Source organism: Molossus molossus, unplaced genomic scaffold, assembly GCF_014108415.1.
Source record: "Molossus molossus isolate mMolMol1 unplaced genomic scaffold, mMolMol1.p scaffold_m16_p_16, whole genome shotgun sequence".
Lineage (NCBI taxonomy): Eukaryota > Metazoa > Chordata > Mammalia > Chiroptera > Molossidae > Molossus > Molossus molossus.
Window position 1 is genome coordinate 37,797,172 of NW_023425351.1, and position 23,481 is coordinate 37,820,652.

Genomic DNA, 23,481 nt, shown 5'->3' on the forward strand with positions numbered 1-23,481 from the left:
GAGGAGACACGGCTAGCTGCAGTGCCCTCGCATCTTCAGGAAACAGCAGTAGGACACCAGAGGAGTGAGGAGACAAGTGAAAAACCCAAAGAGAAGGAAAAAAGCTCCAGGAGAATGGAATGGAAGACCCACCTGTCTCTTTATCGAGAACCAAGAAAAAGAAATCTTTTCCCAGGAAGGGCTGGTTAGTAGTGATCGTGAAGAGACAACTGGCAGCAGAAATCTTCTCAAGAGGAAGAAATCTTTTCCCAAAGAGGGACCAGTGAGTGACCCTGAAGAGGCAGGAAACAGAGGTGTCCCCAAGAAAAAGAGGAAATTCTCTGCAGAGGAGGAGCCTCTCAGCAGTGCACCTGAAGAGGCTGCTGGTAGCAAGAGCAGCAGCTCCAAGAAAAAGAAAAAGCTCCAAAAGCTATTCCAGGAAGATTAGAATGGACAGCACCCTGGTGGGGCATAACCTCCCAGTTACCCAACACCCATCTCCCAATAAAAATAAATCCACAGAGAAAAAATTCAGATAATTTCAATCAAATTTCAAATAATTTCCCGTAACCGGTAGCATTCATGTACTTGTACCCATGACTATCCCCTACTTTACCCCATATAATTATTTGGCACCCGCCAGGCTGTGTAGGGATCTATTTCATCTTGCAACCATGCAAGACATGCCTTCTATGCAAATTTCCCTTTATAAACTCTATTAATTATCAGACTGGGCAGCCTCTTTCTTCAGTCTTTACCTGCCATCTTCTGACAGAGACAGACTTTCAGTCTCAGGATTTTTCCCTAGGTCTGAGTGTACAAATATCCTTTTTCTCACAATTCTGAGAATGGATTTATGTAACCGTAAATTATTTTTTCCACTCAAAATAAGATTTCTGATTAAACAATAAAAGCCAATTGCTCCAGATTGCTTACAGTGGTTCTCAACTTTCCTAATGCCGTGACCCTTTGATACAGTTCCTCATGTTGTGGTGACACCCAACCATAAAATTATTTTCGTTGCTACTTCATAACTGTAATTTTGCTACTGTTATGAATCACCATCGGAAATATTGTGTTTTCCGATGGTCTTAGGCGACCCCTGTGAAAGGGTCGTTCGACCCCCAAAGGGGTCGCGACCCACAGGTTGAGAACAGCTGGCTTAAGTCAAGGCCTCTTTCAGACTGATTTCTGACTCGCATCCCTCAGTCATTCTGGGAATCAATGTGATTTTTGTGTCAAACGTGTTACATTTGACCATGTTTCTGTTTACCTTCTGATACTTATTTCTGGGCTCCTCCTGATCTGTCTCTAGGTGTGCATCTAGCGTAATAAAAGCACAAGAGCACAGCCCACTGTCTAGATGGGCTTACTCCTTCCCAGATTCCTTGAGGAGACTTCATGATTAATCTAAGCCTCATTTATTTGGGGATCCTGAAAGTGAAACCATCCAGTGGCACGTCAGTGGTCAACACACTCGGTAGACCAGCAGGTCCAGGAAGGAGCCTTCTTCCTCTGTCTTACTGCCAACATTACTGTTTAGCGAAATGAGGTCAGTAGGCCAAGCAATTTTCAAGTTCTTAACACCTGTCTTCCCATTTGCTGAATAAAATGACCTTGTTCTGTAAAATCAAATAGCTTCCACCTGTGTATTTCATATCCTGGAATCACTGACAAACATCTCATGCCACAGCTTTAAAAGGAGTTCGCTTCTTGTTTGAAAACTTTTTTTTTTTTTGCCAGAAAATAACTTTAAAGCCAAGTAGAATGGACCAATCCACTTTGGCATTTCCCTTGCTTTTGCTCTATAGACTTCTCCTTCCTATGACTTTGAGAAGGTGGGAGGAGCTGGCCAAGCTCCTGGAGTGGCTGTCCATACGGGAAAGTCTCTCATATTGGTAGCTTGCCAGATCTAGAGGAATGTTAGGATCCTTTAGAACTGGGAGTAGATATGAAACAATAAAATAATTTATATGTGGTTTATTGTCTCTACCAATCCCATTGCCTTCCTCCTTCCAGTCACAGGGCAGTCATATCATCCTCAGACTCATAGGGATCCAAGGTTGCTTTTAAAGAATCTTCTCTGCTGAGCAGCCTCCTTCACGTTTACTCATGTTGATATTTTTCACGGAGATGAGGGTGATGCTTTCTGTCCACTGGCTGTGGAGGAGCTTTCACACAGCCCTGAACTCCCAGGTTTCTGGGGATCTTCAGATTCCTTGTTCTTCCGACACTTAAACCTTAGACTGACCACACTGACCAGGATGATCACCACAACCACCAGGATGACAATGAAGCTGGTAATACCAAATGCAGCCACGGTGAGCACCGTCTCTGATGTAGGGCTGGGCAGAATGGTGGAGTCTTCTCCTGTCCTCAGGCTTGTGGTGGTGGATTTGGGAGTAACATTTTGAGAGGTATCTCTGCTTCTGCTGCTACCACTGTTGCTACTGCTTGGGACACCTGTGCCAAATCCTGATTTGCGCTGCGGTGGCTGGGACCGGGAGTGATCATCCATGGTCTTCTCAGAAGCAGCCCAAGGACTAGAGGGCTGCGTTGTCGTGGGCTGGGAGTTGTGGCTTTGGAGCAGGAGGGAACTGAGGTTCACCCAGCACAGCTCATTGCTCCAACCATGCCCATGTCAGCTGGGCCTGTGGGGGCAGCCAGCCGCTCTGAGGAGGCTCTGTGTATAGTGGGGAAAAAAGAGGAAGTGTTGGGAGGGGGAGGGGCAGGGGGCTGGCTCTCCAGGAGCTTTCTGTGAAAAAATAGAAGAAAATTGGGACTAACTCCAGGGGCCCAGAAAAGGATGTAAGGCCGAAACATTAACCTGGAAACTTTTTAATAACTTATGCAAAAAGCGTTTTAAATTAATAAAGTTTTTAAGTGTATATATTTATCACTTTTAGGCATTGTTTTTCAGCAAAAATATACAACTACATTAATGGCATATTGGTTTAAAAATATGTTTTCTCATTTAACCTCTACAACATATTCATATGCACAAAGGCACAAAGATGTTGGAACTATTGCCCAACTCACACAGCCTCTGGGTACAGAATCGGGATTCCAGCCCTGGTCTAATTCAAAGCCCAACTTACCATTCACAACTACAAAAGTTGCCTGATTATTCTCCTTCCAGCTCCATGTGAGTAATAAAAAATCCTTAGGAATCTCTCTGAGTGAGTCCATTCCTAATGGGAAATGGCCAAGTTCCTAAACCAGGCTTCCTTGTACATTTCATGCTACTTCTAGCCTCTAGCTTCCAAGTCAGAGAATTAGATTGATTAACTCCAGAAAACCCAGAACCACCCACCAGAGAAATTAACAGGTGATTGCATCTCTGAATTATAAAGGCTTTTCTATGCTTTCCAGGATAATAGGGTAGCATGGTTCTTAGAGCTATGTTGCACCGTTTATTTTTATTTTTATTTTTTTATCCTTACCCGGGGACATTTTTGCATTTATCTTCAGACTGAGCAGGAGGGAGAGAGGGAGGAAGAGAGAGAGAGAAAAATCGATGTGAGAGAGCCACATCAACTGGTTGCCACCCACACAATCCCAACTGGGGCCGGGGACAAACTGCAACCAAGGTGCGTGCCCTTAGCGGGAACTGAACCCGGGTCTCTCTGGACCACAGGCCGACGCTCTAACTGCTGAGCCAAACCGGCCAGGGCTATGTTGCACCCTTTATACATTCCTCCAGATTAAATGCAAAGATTAAGCACATGTATATTCTGCCTTGTTTCAGAGTGAACACCACTGCGTTTTAGTAATTCATCTTAATGGTAGTTCAATAGTTTAATACTGACTCAGGAATAATAAGGAAAATTTAATTGATAAAAATTACTGGTTCCTTTTATCAGAACAAAAGTAATGTAAATAATTTATATGATACAAACAAGTGAACAATTGAAAGGATTTGGGCAAATACTTCTGACTAACAGCTTCATGGTGTTAAATACATTTTAGCACTTTTGTCTATAGTAATGTTTTGACCATTCCTCCAACATTGACCCTAGAAAAATCTATAAGTAATGTTTAATTTATGGACAATGCTAGTTAGAAATAAAGTTTGGATGGTCTCCCAGATAAACCGTATGAAAATTTGGAATTGTTCTTAAAATTCAGAGTATGTTACATTTATAATATTTTTATTCTTTAAAACTCAAAGTAAATACAATCTGTTTAAGAATGCTAAACTTGCCCTGGCCGGTTTGGCTCAGCGGTTAGAGCATCAACCTGCGGTCCAGAGAGACCTGGGTTCAGTTCCCGCTAAGGGCATGTACCTCTGTTGCAGTTTGTCCCCGGCCCTGGATGGGTCGTGCGGGTGGCAGCCACTCGATGTGTCCCTTCACGTCGATGTTTCTCTCTTCCTCTCTTCCTCTCTCTCCCTCCTACTCTATCTGAACAAAAAATAGAAAAATGTCCTTGGGTGAGGATAAAAAAAAAAAAAAAAGAATGCTAAACTTTTCCATTTCTCATGGCCTTGCATAATAATATGTACTTTATTTGTGTGCTATACATATCATGTAATTTGAGAACATTTATCATGAGTGTATTAACACTAAAGCCTCACCTAACAGAATTATATAACAATATTTTAATAAAATTTAATATCTGTCTTTGATCTTGTTAACTTGATAACAGCAGAAACTATGTCTTCTATTGGCACTCAGTAAATACTTTTTAGAAGTAAACTCCTTTCAGTTCTTTAACTCATTAATTCCAAATAGTCAGAATTACATGCAGGCTCAACCAAGGCTGATGGGAACCCACACAAGAGAATAATCTTGCATCCCCTTAAACCAATATTTTACATCTTTTGTTTTGTATTTATTTAGCGAAATGTGGTAAAACTGTGTACTGGTGAACACTTTAGGCTGAAGCAGAATTTTCCCTAATTACTTTCAGTGTCCAGGACAGTGTCCACTTTCCGATAAATTTAAGCAAAAGCAGTTCCCACTTTTATATAGCTCTTATCCTTGTCTCTGGGTTTGTTTGAGTTTGTGCTTTCATGTTTCTGTTGTTTAGGGTGAGTTGGGGGCAATTTTCCAAACCGGAACTCTTTAAAAAATCATTAAATGATTTATGACTTAGGCAACAAAATTAACCACTAGAACCACACATAAATCTGTTGCAAAATCTTATCTGACAACCACCTAAAAACGTTCAATCAAGATAGTTTGAGGCTAATAAAGGGTCTCCCACCCCAGCAATTATTTATTTAACATAAGTAGACCCAGTTTACAGTTGCTTATTCCGGGAATGTTTTAACTCTATCTGTAGATGGTTGCTCCAGGTAACTGCCCAGTAGGCAAGGTCCTTAATCTGGCTCCAGTTACCCATGTCACGAAACTGCTAGAGAATCCTGTGAATGGAATGTTTCGTAAATATCCACATATTCAGCTGTACATTAGACAAATGACTTCCAGAGCTTTCTATGTCTGGAGAGTTTATTAAACCTGGGCCTTACACCATGTGATCCTGGTTCAGTAGGTCTAGAGTGCACCCCAGGAACCAACACTTTTAAAACACTCTGGGTTCTTGAACCAGGTGATCACATGGATCCTTCTATAAGAAACACTAGCTAAGGGATTCTGTGCTTTATCTGCCAGTAAATATTGTTTAGCAAGGCCTGTACCTGTTTAATTTCACCCCACTATTTGGGGTCCATTTCTGCAGGAATGTCTCAGACATGATGCAGTTGTTTGGTGGTGTACATTCAGGCTAGAACTGGCAGACACAAACAGTCTCATTTCCCTTAGACATTTTTCCCACAGTCTACTGAACTTTCTATTTGACCTCATATTTTCCTTAAATTCCAAGAAATTACAATCATCTTATTGGTTTTCTGAGACCTAGCTCAGTCTCTCTTATCAGATTTCAGCACCATGAGTCTTTGCTCACATCAAGTTCACTGCTCAAACCACTGCATCAGCTTCCACAAAAGATGCACCCACAAAGGTTAACAATAACCTCCTCAATAATCAGAGATGCTCTCCAGTCTGCACTTTACCAAACCTCTCACAATATTTGACACTATCAGTAGCTCTCCCTGAATCTCCATTTACCCTTGATTCCTTTGCCAATACTCCCTCCTGCTTTTTGTTCTACCTCTCTGCCAGTCCCCTAGCAGTCCTATTTGTGGGCTTATCAGATGCCTTGTCACCCATTCTAGGATGTTGGATCTGCTCCAGTCTATAGACCAAAGTCTCAAGTCTCTCTTTCCAGTCCAGATGTCTCCCTTAGTTTGGGCTCCAGTCTTTTATATACAACTACCTATTGCCATGGCTCCACCTGTATATCCCAGACGCACAACAAAATTAGCATATCCAAAATTAACCTTAGTGTTTTAATTCCTCCCAAACTGATCCTCCTGGGAACTATCCCTGCATGTTAACCCTAGCAGTTATCAAGGCTTAGCCAGGAAGCATGCTGTGATTGATTAGTAATTCCTGTCATGGGTACAAATAGGAGACTAGCAATGTACACGCACATGCCTGGGATTCCCGCACCTTGCATAAGACAGCTGAGACACTAGGAGCTCAATAAACATCAACTTCCCTTCTCTACTTGCAAGTCTGTCACTAGACACCAAAACGTTGAGATTGCCTCTAAAAATGTAGTCCTTAAGAAGTTTCTCCTGGCGAAAATAAATAGTCTGTTCAATAAACTGTGATGAAACAACTGGCTATCCATGTACAAAAAAATGAAGTTAGACTCCTACCCCATATCATTCAGAAACATTAACTCAAAGTGGATCAAAGATCTCAATGTAAGAGCTAAAACTATGAAACTATTGAAAAAAAATAAATCTTCAAGACGCTGGGTTTGGCAATGGTTTCTTAGCTACACTCTCAAAATCACAAACAACAATAGACAAAAGACAAATTAGACTTCATCAAAGTTAAGAATTTTTTTGGAGATTCCAAGATGGCTGCGGGGTAGGTACAAGCTACCCTCAGCTGCTCCTGACTGCGAACAGTATTTACAGCTAAATTATAGAGCAACTGACCTGAATAGCCAACCGAAGGCTAGCTGAATTGAAATATTATAACCAAGGATTTACAGAAAAAGCCACATAGAGCCTTGTAAGAAAAATAGAGATGTGGAAAGGGCTTGCCCTCAAGCATAGGTGTGGTGGCTGAGAAGCCAGAGGGATATCATAGCTGCAAAACGCCCTTTTCCCAGGAGCATGAGGTCTCAACCCCACAAAAGGATCCCAAGTCCCTCGGAGGCTATTGTGTGTGACCAGGACAAAGTACTTAGCCTCCTCCTGCGGACTGGTGCGGCCACTGTGGAAAGCAGTATGGAGTTTCCTCAAAAAATTACTAATAGAAATGACTTTGGACCCAGCAATGCCACTTCTGGGAATATAGCTGAAGAGTCCCAAAACACTAATTTGAAAGAATATATGCACTCCTATATTTATTGTAGCATTATTTACAATAGGTAAGATCTAGAAACAGCCCAAGTGCCCATCAGTAGATGAGTGAATAAAAAAGCTGTGGTACATTTACACAATGGAATACTATGTGGCTGTAAAAAAAGAAAGGAAATCTTACTTTTAGCAACAGTATTGATAGACCTGGAGATTATTATGCTAGGTGAAATAAGCCACTCCAAAAAAGACAAATACCATATGATCTCACTTATATGTGGAATCTAATGAACAAAATAAGCTGACGAACAAAACAGAAACAGGGGCATAGATACATGGAACAGACTGACAGCTGTCAAAGGTGGGTAGGGGACTTAATAAAAGAAGTTGAAGAGATTAGCCAAAGAAACATGTATACATAACACACAGACACATACAACAGTGTGGTGATAGCCAGCGGGAAAGGTAGGTGTGGGCTAGGTGGAGGAGGGCAAAGTGGGGTGGAAATGGGGATGGAAAGATACTTTGCTTGGGCCGATGAGCTCACAATGCAGTGTACAGATGATGTTTTATTGAGTTGTACACTTGAAACCGCATGCTTTTGTGAACCAACGTCATCGCCCCCCCCCAATAAATTCAATCTAAAATAAATAAATAAATAAATAACCTAGGAATAAATTAAACCAAAGGAAAAAGACTTATAAAATTATAACACAGTGAAGAAAGAAACTGAAGAAGATACAAATAAATGTAAGTATAATGTACTCATTGATAGGAAGAATTAACATCGTTAAAATGCCCATACTACCCAAAGCAACCTATAGATTCAATGCAATACCTATCAAAATACCAGTGAAAAACTCCACAAAACTAGAACAAATAATCCTAAAATTTATATGGAACCACAAAAGACCCAGAATAGCCACACCAATCTTTAAAAAAAAGGTACAAAGTTGGAGGTATCATGCTACCTAATATCAAACAATACTACAAGTTTACAGTGATCAAAACAGCATGGTACTGGCATAAAAACCAGACACATAAATCAATGGAACAGAATAGAGAGCCCAGAAATAAACCCACACTGACATACAACGGGATAAAGACAGTCTACTCAATAAATGATGTTGGGAAAACTGAACGAATGCATGCAAAAAAACAAACAAAAAACTAAACCACTTTCTTATACCATATATAAGAAAAAACTCAAAATGTATTAAAGACTTAAATGTAAGACTCAAAACCATAAAACTTCTAGAACAAAACATAGGCAGTAAACTCTCTGAAATTTCTCTTAGTAATATTTTTTCCCCAAAATGTATCCTTGGGTAAAGGAAACAAAAGAAAAAATGAACAAATGGAACTACATCAAACTAAAAAGTTTTTACACAGCAAAGGAAACCATCAACAAACAGCTTTTCAACAAAATGAAAATACAGCTTACTGAATGGGAGAAGATAACTGTCTATGATACATCCAATAAAAGGTTAATAACAAAAATTCATAAAGAACACATATGACTCAACACCAAAAAAATAAACAATCCAATTTAAAAATGGGCAGAGGACCTTAATAGACACTTCTTCAAAGAGGACATACAGATGGTCAACAGACATATGAAAAAATGCTCAATATCACTAATTATCAGGGAAATGCAAATTAAAGCCACAATGAAATATCACCCAACACCTGTCATAATGGTTATCATCAACAAACAAGTGTTGGTGAGGATGTGGAGAAAAGGGAACCATCCTGTATTCTTGGTGGGATTGCAAATTGGTGCCGCCACTATGGAAAACAATATGGAGGTTCATCAAAAAATTAAAAATGAAACTACCTTATAACCCAGCAATTTCACTTCTGGGTATATATTCGGAGAAATCCAAAACACTAATTTGAAAAGATATATACACCCTATGTTATTTACAATAGCCAAGATATGGAAGCAACCTAAGTGCCTATCAATAGAGGAGTGGATAAAGAATATGTGGTACATGGAACATAATGAACAAAATAAGCTGTCAACCAAAAGAGATCCAGAATCATGGAAGTAGGGAACAGACTGACAAACCTCAGAGGGATGGGGTAAGGGGTAGGAGAAGAGGGAAGAGATAAACCAAAGAACTTATATGCATAAATGCATAACCAATCAACACGGACACTAAGCTGGGGAAGGCAGCAGGAGGTTGGGAGCAGGAAGGAGGAGGTCAATGGGGCAAAAAGGGGGACATCTGTAATACCACCAACAATTAAAAAAAGGAATATGTGGTACATATGTACAATGGAATATGACTCAGCCATAAAAAAAAAGGACTAAGTTTTACTATTTACAACAACATGGATAGACCTAGAGAATATTATGCTAAGTGAAATAAGTCAGAAGAGAAAGATAAATATCATATGATTTCACTTACATGTGGAATATAAAGAACAAAACAAACAAAACAGAAACAGACTCAAACACAGAGAACAAACTGATGGTTGCCAGATGGGAGGGGAGTTGCAGGGCTGGCTGAAAAAGAGGAAGGGATTAAGAAGTACAGCATAGGGAATATAGTCAATATATTATAATAATTATGTATGGTGCCAGACGGGTACTAGAATTATCAGGGGATTACTTTATAAATTATGTGTCTAACCACTCTGCTGTACACCTGAAACTAATATAAAATAATATTGAATATTAACTATAATTGAAAAATAAAATAAAATACATTTTTCTGCTGCCATAATTTAAAAAAGAAGCTGAAAAGGCAACACACAGAATGGGAGAAAATATTGCAAATCACATATATGAGAAGAGAATTGTATCTAGAATATATAAAGAAATCTTAACAGTTCAATAATAAATAGACAAAAACCCAATGAAAAATGGACAAATGATCTGAACAGACATTTTTAAAATAAGTTATACAGATAATCAACAAACACATAAAAAGATGCTTAACATCATTAGGTAAAGACAAAATGCAAATAAAAATCACAGTAAGATATGACTTCACACCTATTAAGATCCACACACTAGGATAGCTATAATAAAAACAATAATAACAAGTATTAGAGAAGATATACAGGAGTCAGAATCCTTATACACTTCTGATGGGAATGTAAAAATGATTCAGCCACTTTGGAAAATAGTCTGGAAGTTTCCTCAAAAACTTAAACATAGTTACTATTTGACCCAGCAATTTCACTTCTAAGTATACAGCCAAGAGACATAAAAACATATTTCCACACAAAAACTTGTACATGGATGTTTATGGAAGCATTATTCATAATAGCCAAAATTGAAAATGACCCAAATGTTCAACTGATGAATGAATAAAGTGTGCTATATTCATACAATATAGTATTATTCGGCCATAAAAAAGGATACATGCTACAACACGGATGAACGTTGAAAACATTATGTTAAGTAAAAGAAGCTAGTCGGAAAAGGCCAAGCCACATGACATGTGTAGAATAGGCAAGTTCATAGAGATAGATAGTAGATTAATAGCTGCCTGGGGTCAGGGAGTGTGGTTAGTGGGTGATAGCTAAAGAATATGGGGTTTCTTTTGGGGGTGATGGTTGTACAACTCTGTGACTATATTAAAAACTAATTCACTTTAAGTGGATAAATTTTATAGCATGTGAATTTCATCTCAATAAAGTTGTTCGGAACAACAAGGAAGATTTACTTCCTAGAGCCAGTCCCGCCTAATATGAATGTATAAGACATGGCTACACATTTTCAGTCCCCTCAGTCCAGTCGCTTCAGAACAGATTCTACTTGTTCTAGTAACATGGATGTTTCAAGGTTCTCTAATCACTTAAATACATTCATTTTTACTTATTTTGCTTATTATTTGATATCCCCTTTTATGTTTTACTTTTTTTTTTTTAATCCTCACCTGAGGATATTTTTCCATTGCTTTTCAGATAGAGTGGGGGGAGGGGAAGAGAGAGAGAGAAACATCATGTGAGAAAGACACATCCCCACCCAAGGGACGTGCCCTCGACCAGGAAGGAACCATTGACTCTTTGGTCCACAGGCCCAAGCTCTAACCACTGAGCTGAGCCAACCCGGCCAGGGAGATTGTACTTCTTTAAAATACGAATTAGAACATTTCAGTACATGAAGATTCTATTTGCCCTGAGCTCAGAAGGCAGGAGAAGATGAGCACAGGGCCCTTCAGTCCTCCCAGGGTTTCAGTTCAGGAAGTTCAGCCACAGATAAACTCCTTCGCCTCGTGGGCCCCCCGAAAGAAGGGCTATTCTTCTAGATGAGAAGCCTAGTAACCCAGCAGACAGGGGCCTGATGTTTCTCCCTCAGGTCTTTCCACTCAGGATTGTTCGAAGCCTAGTCCCAGTAACAACCCAGGAGAATTTCTGGAAAAGCCTTGTTATCTTAAGCCTGGAGTTTCCCCTGCTTCATGAGAAAACACAGAAACTGAGGTCTCACACCCGAGACCCACTCAGTCCCGCCGTGAGCGGGTCCTCAGGAGAAGCCCACGAGCCAGGAGGGGGCGGGAAGGTCCCGCCGGGGGGTTCCGCGCCGGCCTCCCTGTAACAAGGCCTGGAGGAGGCTCGGCAGACCAACCTTGTGTCACCTGCCCCCGGTTTGAACCTGATTAGATGGACCAGTGTCCCGCGAAGGAAAGTCAGGATTCCAGAGTGACTGTCTTTAGCGCTGTCTGGGTTTTTACTCCCAGGTCGTCCCAATTCTGCTTCCTAAGCGGGAGAAACAAGGGGAATGGCCTAGAACCAGGATTCTATACAAACGAATTTACATGACAAATTGCTATACCTCCCCTCAATTACCACAATGGAAAAGAAAACCTACAGCCTTAACAACACAGGCCTTGACCGAAGTTATCCGAAGCCCACTCATTTCTATCTCCGCCTAAAGAGTTTTCTCAGTACAGGTAATAAATACTTAGTACGAGGATTGAGATTTGATTGGTCTTTGGTGAAACCTGGCAACTGTTTTTCAAGTCCTCCTGGATGCCAACCGCTGAGGTTGAGAGCCTCCGGGTTATGTCGACTCTCCATAGTACCTCATTTAATCTTCACAACAACCCTGTGAGGTAGTTATTATTATCTCACAAATAAGGAAACTGAGGAACAAAGAAGATAAAAATAGATTCTCCAAGGTTTGAATCTAGGTCTGATTTTTAAAAACAATCAAAATACTGCCCAGGCCAGTTTAGTTGGTGGTTTGAGATTCGGCCCTGGGACCAAAGAGCTGTGGTAAGATTCCAGCCAAGGGCAGGTACCTGGGTTGCGGTTTGTCCCCAGTCCTGGTCAGGGTTATACAGGAGGCAACCAGTGGATGTGTCTCTCTCACATTGATGTTTCTCTCTCTCTCTCTTCCTCCTTCCCTCCCTCCCTCTCATTCTCTCTGAAGATAAATGGAAAAATATCCTCTGGTGAGGATTAAAAAAATAATCAAAGCACTTAACAGCTACCCCCTGCTGAGCTCCAGTGACAGCCCACTGTACACTGTCCTGCACTCTACTTACCCACAAGGAACAGCATTCAGAGGGAGCGCAAGTCCCCTAAGCAGACTGGTCAGCTCACAGATCTACAGCCAAAATAGCAATACCTCCACTCCAGTAACGTTCCCACCAGCTGTCCCCCCCATTCCACCTTCTCTGAGACTTCCACCCTGGAAATCTTGCCCCAACTAATAAACCTGCCCAAATATCATTTCCATGAACTGATAACACCAACCAGTTGTCACAAGGACAAATCCCCTCTCCAGCTGATATCCACTTAGATTTCCTCCTGACCTCCTCTGTCACCGGTGCAATAGTGTCACTCGGATGACAAATACCCAACTGTTAGAGTAGGCAGCTAGATAGACAGGAGCTGGGGGAGGTGGTTAGGGCCTGGAGGGGATAGTGGGAGTCACGACAAACCAAAACTAGCAAAAAGCCACAGGCCCAAATATGAAGGAGGGGGAGACATACGCCCCTCCAGGATGTGGTCTCACTGACAGCACAGCATCCAGATAGGGCAGCCTTGCAGCTTAAGGAGATTTTTTTTTTTTGGAAACATGAGAGGGGGGCAGTGACTTGCTCCTTTCCTAGAGGCATTCCATAAATCCTCTGCAGTCCCAAATAAGCGATGCATTTAATTTGGCTTCACCTGGCTGAGTTGCCTGCTCAGACTATACCTGAATATATTTCTTTTCTGCAAATAGCCTACTTATGCTGCTATTTGTTGTCTCTTGTTTGAATTCATTCCTACAAGAAGATAAGAACTGAGGACGCAGAGTACGGCCTCTGGCCAGAGACCATCTCTGGCACAGAGACATGAGGGAGGGGCTGACTTGCTCTCTCATGTTACTTCTAATGTGCACAAGTCTGAAGGGTAGGTCACTGTCTCCAAGCCCCATTTAAATTTAAGGAACTCAGACCCAGAGAAGTCAAAGATCTAACTCAAGGTCACATAGTTGGTAGATTACAGAGCCACTCTGCTCACTGTTGACACAATCACTCTCTTTGAGCTGGTCTGGAGGAAGTTCACTCTCTCCCAGAGCTAATAAGGAAGTGGTGAGTTTTAGTGTAGCTCAGCTCAGACAAGCCAGGTCTAGCAACCGACATTGTTCAGTGTTGCACACCACACTAGGTACACCTTGACCCCAGCAATAACTGAATTGTTTGACTCAGTGAGCTTTCTAAAATGTACCCCCAACCCCATGCCCAGCCAGTGTGGCTTAGTGGATTGAGTATCGTCCCATGGACTGAGAGGTCCCAGTTCAATTCCTGGTCAGGGCACATGCCTGGGTTTTGGGCTCTATCCCAAGAGCAAGGTGTGCAGGGGCTAGCTGATAGATGTTTCTATCTCTTTCTCCCTTCCTCTCTCTCTAAAAAATAAATAAAAACATATATATATTTTTTTTTTTTCTTATCCTCACCCGAGGACATTGTTTTATTTTTTGTTCAGATAGAGTGGGAGGGAGAGAGAGGAAGAGAGAGAGAGAGAAACATCAACATGAAAGGGACATATCGAGTAGTTGCCACCCTCACAACCCAAGCAGGGCTGGGGCCAAACTGCAACCGAGATATGTGCCCTTAGCGGGAACCAAACCCGGGTTTCTCTGGACCACAGGCCGACGCTCTAACCTCTGAACCAAACTGGCCAGGGCTAAAAACATATTTTTAAAAAATTTTAATAAAATGTAGCCCTACCCTATGATGGAACATTTTGTCAATTACTGGAGTAGCATGTGGTTCCCAGTTCAACAACGCTGAATTGTTGCCCTTTTTTCTGGAATTTAACATTGGTCTACAGCAGTGATTTTCAGTAGGCATGCAGGGACACACTGGTGTGCAGCAAGAATATTTAAAACATTCAGTACCTCACTATTTAGTCGGGGGCACTGACCTCTTTTCCCCTAGATTGCCAAATTAAAAAATGACAACAATCAACACAACAATCTATATCTGGTGTGAATGAATCAAAATGATACCTATTTTTTGGTCAGGTTGGCAAAAAGTATAATGTAAATTTTGGTGTGCCACAGAATTTTAGTAATTAGTATATCTGTGCCATGTGATGGAAAAGGTTGAAAAGCACTGGTCTACAGGGACCTTGGATTTGAACATTAATTTTCTTCTCTCTTTGGAATGAAACTCTTTGCTCCTTTTCTTTTTTGGTCATGAAGCAAAGGAATGTAGGTAGAATTACCAAGGAGCCAGTCTAGGGGTCTCAGAGTCAGTAGCGTATTTCCTGAGCCTTACACAGGCAACGAGAACTCATTGTTCCCATCTTTATTCAGATCCCTAATACATTAGTTTACTATTCTTTTTTATCCTCACCGAGGACATTTTTCCATTTTTTTTGTTCAGATAAAATTGGGGGGAGAGAGAGGAAGAGAAAGAGAGAAAAACATCAATGTGAAAGGGACACATCAAGTGGCTGCCACCCGCACGACCAACCAGGGCCAGGGACAAACTGCAACCGAGGTACGTGCCCTTAGCAGGAACCAAATCCGGGTCTCTCTGGACCGCAGTCCGACTCTCTAATTGCTGAGTCAAACTGGCCAAGGCTAGTTTACTATTCTTTAAGGCAGAGTGTTTAAGACCACAGACTTAAGAGATTGGAAATTGGGATCTGAATCCCAATTCCAACACTTTTCTTTGACTTCTATATCTCTCACCAACATGGATTTGGAAATCTTAGACTAGACCTTCAGTATCACGCGCCCTACTTTATGCTCATAACTGAATGGTCTAATCAAGGGGTGAAAAACAGGTGGGTTAGGAATCTTCATTAGGGGGGAGCTCTGAACTCTGTTGAAAACTGATACCAAGATATTTAAGTGTATACTGATGGTGGAAGAAGGAGACCCCAACATCTTCCAATTACTTTTCTAAAGAGCCTTTCAATTCAACTCCATCTGCCTTAAGTATATTTTCCCATGTGCCTCCCAACCACACTCAGACCAGAAACAAACAGCAATTAGCCTCATATGTCATAAACCTAAGCAAGTAGGAGGCTGGTCGCACTATCTCATTTTATTACAAAGGCTGCTAGAAAACTAAAATTAAAACTTGGTATCATTAATACACCAAACCAAATACAAAGGAAGCCACAGAAACTTAAGCTCAAGTCCTTGTATAGGTTTCTACTTAAAGAGCTAAAATACAGCAAACATCAGTGAGAAAGCTTGAGATGAGCCATCAGACATCATTGTGAACACGATTTGAAAATATCATTTCTCACCAAATCACTTCTGAAATGATGGCAGGAACTCTGACTCCTCATGGTGGCTGACTAGATAGTTGCCCTGACTGTATAGCCCTATAGCAATATCTTCATATTTTGTGGAACCTACAACTTCCAGCAGGAACTTGCACAGTTTTCAAGTGTAGCCTATCTAATTGCTCCAGAGTTATTTGCCACCTGAAGTGTTCATCTACTAGATTTAGGACGGGCCTCAGTTCTTGCTAAACTATTTACTCTAATAATTAAACAGTTACTTCAATGATCTCTATTTGGCAAATGTCTTTTCTATGCCAGGCCTTGGGAGAAGTTCTTGCCTTATGTTTCCTCTGATGTGCACAAATCTGAAATGTAGGTCACATTCTCCAAACCCCATTCAAATTTGAGGCACTGAGGCCCAGAGAAGTCAAAGATCGATCTCAAGGTCACATAGCTGGTAGATTACAAAGCCAGGATTTGAACTCAGATACGCTGACTCAAGACCTTGTATACTGTGTACACTGCTCCTGGTTTATAGGCATGTTCTTGTCACAGTTCCTACCCTGGACACCACGGCCACGCCCTTTTTCTGATCACTTAAGTGGCTTTACTGCCACCAATCAGAAGAGGTCTTAGTATACAACCAACTCTTTTTTATAAAAAAGCGTTTTTCAAAAAACACTGGGGAACTCATGCCAAAACCGAAATTGTTGCTTTGGGCAAATTCTCTAATGTTCAGGTAGGCAACGTTAAACCAGCTCTATTTTTCATATGCTCCTATATTCTCTCCAAGACATATTTATATTCATTCAATTCATCCCAACTGCTCTGTCCAAATGCAGGGCTCTCCATTTCAAAAGTTTCTTGGGCTCACTGGGTTCTGACGTTGAGGAAGGCTTCTTAGGGAGGAAAAAGTGGTGGTCTTGCCTGGAGGTAGCCCTCTGATCAACTTTGCTAAGAGCAAACAAAAACAAGTGGTAGACTAGAAAAAAATAAATAAATACAACATATAACAGAGAAAGGGTTGATCTATTTAATGTATAAGAGCTTCTGAAAATAGAAACAAAAAGGACAAAACCATTTTTAAAGTAAACAGATGGACAAGAAATATGAACAGTTCACAGGAAAGAAATCCAGATAACCCTAAAACATATGAAAAAAATATTTTACCTCACTCAAAAAAAGAAAAATATCAATGAAAAATTATTGCTTACCTATCATATTAACAAAAACCCAAACTACATGTCCTGTTGGAGAGCCTGTGAGGAAACATTTGCTCTCACGCGTTGCTAGTGGGAATGCAAAATGATACAATCCCATGGATGGGATTTTGGCTATACTAGCAAAATTATATTTACCCTTTGTTTTAGGAATCTCACTTCTAAAAATATATCCCATATCCAAAAATGTTTATACAGGGTTATTCATTGGAGCACTAGCTATTACACAAAATGGAAACAAAAAAGAGATTGTTGATTAGAATATTTCAACAACCAAGAGATAGTAAAGCAAAAGTAATTATAGTAATATTGTTTGGAACTAAGATGTTAGGCAGAAGAAAGATGTACAAATAAAAATCAAAGAAGTTACTTTAAAACAAAACAAAACAAAAACCTATAATACTGAGATCAAATTCAAAATATTAGCAGAAACTCATGCTGTATTTTCTCCCAAATACTTTTTATCAGCCTTTCCACTGAAACAGCCTAGAAACAGTGACCAAACCTTAAGCAATGGGCAGCTCTAAAGCCAGCTTGTGATCTTTAAATATTGTTTGTCACAAAAGGAATTAAGCCTCCTTGGAAAAATTGCTGATTCTAGGTCTGGCGCAGGAAATGTATAAAATGCACCTAGAACATTTGTCATACCAGGCAGCAAGAAAGTTATACCACTAGGGTTCTAGCAAAAGATTCAGAAGCCAACAGTAAGAGGCTCTCACTAGCAAAAGATGGAAAATTTTGAGAACCGATAAGAATAATGACTGCAATGAATTGAAACACATCAAATATGTTGAAAATCTATGAGGTCATAATTATACTCAACAACAAAAATTTATTGATCACTTTTGGAGGGTACTAGGGTATCAATTCATTATTCTGAAAACATGTAAATACAAGGCAAGAATCAAGGATTTAACCTACCCTTGCTATACAAACTGTATCTCAGAGTAACCAAGTAGTTTTTGAGGAAAAGTTTCTCTTTGTATAAATCTTCCAGCTAATAAATGAAGGAATAATAGAATTAGAATATTACCATTTTGAAACTCCTAATGAAATAATGGATTTAGACAAAGATGATGAATTACCACAAATAACTGCTCACTCTGTGCCTCTGGAGAGAAGCAGGGATGCAATACTGTTCAATTAGTGGAAGTAAGGTGTCCACTGGTGGAAGTGGGGGATTTCTTTCCTTGGGGATTTCCACCAAGGTCCTTATGATATCGCAAGAAAAATAATTTTCTGAGACTCACATGGGAGGATGAGTGATTTTTATTTGCCTGGAAATACATCCCTTCATCTGCAAAGTCCCAATTCTCTTAATTCAGTCCTGGAAGATGGGCAGCTGTGGATTCAGCAGAGTTAGAAGCAAAGCCAGTGTCCAGAGTTTCCATTCCGTGGTGGAGCTGGGTGTGGTGTAGCGTGAGGCTAATTGCAGTAGTCCATTAGCCCACTGTGTGGAGTCCACATGGCCATGGGTCATGTGGGCAAATGCAGGAGCATGAGAGCCCCCTACAAGCCAGTAGCTGAATCAGGAGATGAGAGCACAAAGAGCCAAGAGGCAGGAGAGAGAACTCCTTTGTTTCGGAGTTTATGTATCTCAAATCTTCCTGCCTTGAGTGACCACAACTACTCTGGCCAATGACCTGTTCCTAGGTGTGACTGATAGGCAAATACCTTCCCTATGTCACCCAGACTTTACTGGGCATGCCTATAATATTTGCCTTCCCTTTACTCCTTCCCTGTTAATTAATAACCAGGTTATTTACAACAGTATCAATACTACCTATTTCTTAAATTAAAAAAAAAATTGTGGTGTTACCTCAAAAACTTAAAAATTGAACTGCCATTTGACCCAGTGATTCCGCTTCTAGGAATATACCCTAAGAAGCCTGAAACACCAATCAGAAAGAATATATGTACCCCCATGTTCGTAGCAGCACTATTTACAATAGCTAAGATCTGGAAACAGCCCAAATGTCCATCAGTAGACGAATGGATAAAAAAGCAGTGGTACATATACACAATGGAGTACTATGCAGCTGTAAGAAAGAAAGATCTCGAACTTCCGGTCAAGATGGCGGCGTAGGTAAACGCAGTATCGCGTCCTCCCACAACCACATCAAAGTTACAACTAAACTACAGAACAACCATCATTCAAAACCGCCTGAAATCAAGCTGAATGGAAGTCGTACAACTATGGAATTTTAAAAAAAGCAGCTACATCCAGACTGGTAGGAGGGGCGGCAGCTCGAGGGGTGGCGGTGTGGTGGCGGCGCGGCAGAGCGACGGGCTGGTCCCACACCCACGTGTGGCGGATAAAAATCAGGAGGCTCCCGCGGCTGGGAAGGTCCTTCCTGAGAACTGAGGGGTCCCCGTCCCACACCAGGTGCCCCGTTCAGGGTTCCAGTGCCAGGAAGAGAATCCCCATAACTTCTGGCTGGAAAAAACAGCGGAAACTGAGGCTCAGGGAGGCTGAGGCACATGGAGCCCCAGGCAGCTCCTTAAAGGGCCCGCGCACGGACTTATCGGACTCTCTCCCTCTAAGCTCGGAGGGGAGGCAGCTCGAGGGGTGCCAGAGACATACAGGGAAGAACTGTCAAGCCCCACACAACTTTCAAGCCCACCCAAGCTGTTGCCACTTGCTTAACCATAGGATTGGCCGGTCTCGGATCCTCTTTCAGGTTTTTCCTAAATTCTTTCAAACGCGCAGCATCTGGTCTTGGCGAGCCCCATACCTCTCATTAAGTAATACACAGAAACAAACACAGGGAGGCAGCCAAAATGAGGATACAAAGAAACAGGTCCCAAATGAAAGAACAGAACAAAACCCCAATAAGAGAACTAAGCAAAAGGGAGATAAGCAACCTAACAGATACTGAGTTCAAAATACTGCTTATAAGGATGCTCAATGAACTTAGTGAGAACCTCAGTGAACTTAGGGAGGGCCTCAAGAGCATAAAAAAGGACCAGTTAGAAATCATGGATACACAGTTAGAATTGAAGGAGGCATTAATTGAAATAAAGAATAATTTACACAGCTTCAATAATAGAGTATGTAAATCCAAGGAGCAAACCATTGATTTGGAATATAAGGAAGCAAAAAATCCCCAATCAGAACAGCAAAAAGAAAAAAGAATCCACAAAAATGAGGATAGTGTAAGGAGCTTCTGGGACAACTTCAAGCGTGCCAACATTCGCATCTTGGGGGTGCCCGAAGGAGAAGAGAGAGAACAAGAAATCGAAAACCTGTTTGAAACAATAATGGCAGAAAACTTTCTTAACATGGTGAAGGAAACAGACATACAAGTTCAGGAAGCACAGAGAGTCCCAAACAAGATGAACCCCAAGAGGCCCACACCAAGACACATCATCATCAAAATGCAAAAGGTTCAAGACAAAGAGAGAATCTTAAAAGCAGCAAGAGAAAGGCAGCTAGTTACCTACAAGGGAGTTCCCCTAAGGCTGTCAGCTGATTTCTCAAAAGAAACTTTGCAGGCCAGAAGGGAGTGGCAAGAAATATTCAGAGTGATGAAAAGCAAGAACCTACAACCAAGATTACTCTATCCTGCAAAGCTGTCATTTAGAATCGATGGACATATAAAAACTTTCCCAGACAAGAAAAAGTTAAAGAAGTTCATCACTACCAAACCGTTATTATATGAAATGATGAAGGGTCTTTTTGAAGAAAAAGATAAAATGTATGAACAAACAAAATGGCAATGAATACATATCTATCAACAATGGAATCTACAAACAAAATGAACAGGAAGAACAGAAACATTCTCATAGATACAGAGAACTTTTTGTTGGTTGCCAGTTGGGAGGGGGTTGGGGGAATGGGTGAAAAAGGTGAAGGAATTAAGAAGCACAAATTCATTGCTAGATTGACAAACCTCAAAGGGAAAGGGATTGGGGGTTGGGGGTGGGAAGAAATAAACCAAAGAACTTATGTGCATAACCAATGGACACAGACAATAGTGTGGGAAAAGGTGGGAGGGGGGCGGGAGTGGGGAGTAGGGAGTCAATGGGGGAAAAATGTGGAACATCTGTAATACATTTTACATCCAACAATAAAGATTTAAAAAAAAAAAGAAAGAAAGAAAGATCTCTTATCCTTTGAACGACATGGGGGGACCTGGAGAGTATTATCCTAAGCGAAACAAGCCAAGCAGAGAAAGACAAATATCACATGATCTCACTTATTTGTGGACTATAATGAACATAACAGTTTGAGGAATGGGTTAGTCCCAGAGACATGGAAGTGGGGTACAGACTGACAATCCCCAGAAGAGGGGGTGAAGGGAGAGATAAACCACAGAACTTAAATTCATGTATGCATGAACAATGGACATGGACAACAAAGCTGGGGACAGGGCGGGGAGGGAGGCTGAGGGGGGTATCAGTGGGGGAAAAAGGAGAAACATCTGTAACAAAAATAAATAAATTAATTAATTAATTAATTAAAAAATTGCACCTGAATCAATTAAACCTCCAATTCTAGAGTGTAGGTCTAACCACTGCTTTACAGGAAATGCTGTCAGAGGAACAGGATACAGACAAAATGACACCTCAGAGTTTCAAAATACAAAATATGAGAAACTATAGGACGAATGACTGTTTCTTCCATATGTACATTGAAAAAAAAAAAAGAGAAAAAAAGCATATGGATTAAAGAAAATTTAAAAGAATATTTGGAACTTATTTTTATCTGAGTGAAACAAACCAATTATTTAAATAAAATTAAAATAAACAGGAAAAAGCATACAATTAGGGAAATCCCAATGTATCTCTTCTTAGATGTGATAATGGTCATGTGGTTTCAGTTTTCAAAGAGGCCTTACTATTTAGAGATATCTATGGAAAGAATTATGAATGAAATGATTTGCTCTTTTGGATTTGATTCCAAAGAATTCAATTGGGTTGTGGTGTACGGCACAGGGGAGCATCGATAAAGTAAGACTGGGCACGAGCTGATCACTGCCAAAGCTGTGTGATAAGATGTGGGGTCCTTATGTTCTTCTCTTCACTTTTATTTCTGTTTGAAATTTTCTACTACAAAATGAGAAAATTCAAGTCATACACACATACACACATTCTGAGTTTCCCTATCTTTTTGTTTTTGTTTATCCTCACCGAGGACATTTTTCCATTTTTTGTTCAGATAGAGTAGGAGGGAGAGAGAGAGAGAGAAGCATCAATGTGAAAGGGACACATCGAGTGGTTGCCACCCGCACGACCAACCAGGGCCGGGGACAAACTGCAACCAAGGTACGTGCCCCGTTCTCTCTGGACCACAGGCCGACGCTCTAACCGCTGAGCCAAACCGGCCAGGGCTTGTTCTTGTTTTTGAGCAGAGGATTAGGCTCAATAATGTGTGAGTGGTGAATCTTTGGTAAAACAATCAAGGCATTTACTTCTTTAAAACAGTAATGAGCACATTCAAATTGGAAAGCTGCCTGAGAAGAGGCTATTCAGCCATTCAACATTCAACATTATTATGTGCTGAATCCTCTTATTTCATGTTGTGGATCTGGCCTTTCAGGAAATTTAAATGAAATCTCCTGAATTAGAAGGTAAATTTGAAGGTCAAGGTGCTGACATACTAGTAGTGAAGAACTGTTCTCTTTTCCTAGCATCTAAATAATGTAGCGCCGCACTGGCTGGTGTGGCTCAGCTGGTTGGACATCATTCTGTGCACCAGGAGGTGGCCAATTCGATTCCCGTTCAAGGGCACATGCCCAGGTTGCAGACTGGATTCACCACAGGGGGCATGCAGGAGGCAGCCAGTTGATGTTGCACTCTCACACTGATGTTTCTCTTTCCTCTTCCTTCCTCTCTCTAAAAATTATAAACGAGACTTCCAGTCCAGATGGTGGCTTAGATAAACTCGGTACTCGCCTCCTCCCACAATCACATCAACATTACAACCAAAATACAGAACAACCATCATTCAGAAACCCCTGAAATCAAGCTGAATGGAAGTCCTACAACTATGAAATTAAAGAAGCAGCCACATGGAGACTGGTAGGAGGGGCGGAGGCGGACAGGCTGGTCCCACACCCACATGTAGCAGATAAAACTCAGGAGGACACCTCAGCTGTGAAGGTCCTCCCTGAGGAGTGAGGAGTCCCTGTCCCACACCAGGCACTCAGCTCAGGGTTCCAGTGCCAGGAAAAGAAGTCCCCATGACTTCTGGCTGGAAAACCA

General features: G+C 41.0%; 1 pseudogene; it reads right to left on the reverse strand.

The window, feature by feature from the left end:
• Positions 1-2,048: 2,048 nt before the first annotated feature.
• On the reverse strand, positions 2,049-5,676 carry LOC118631439 (annotated as a pseudogene).
• Between the last annotated feature and the right edge of the window lie 17,805 nt (positions 5,677-23,481).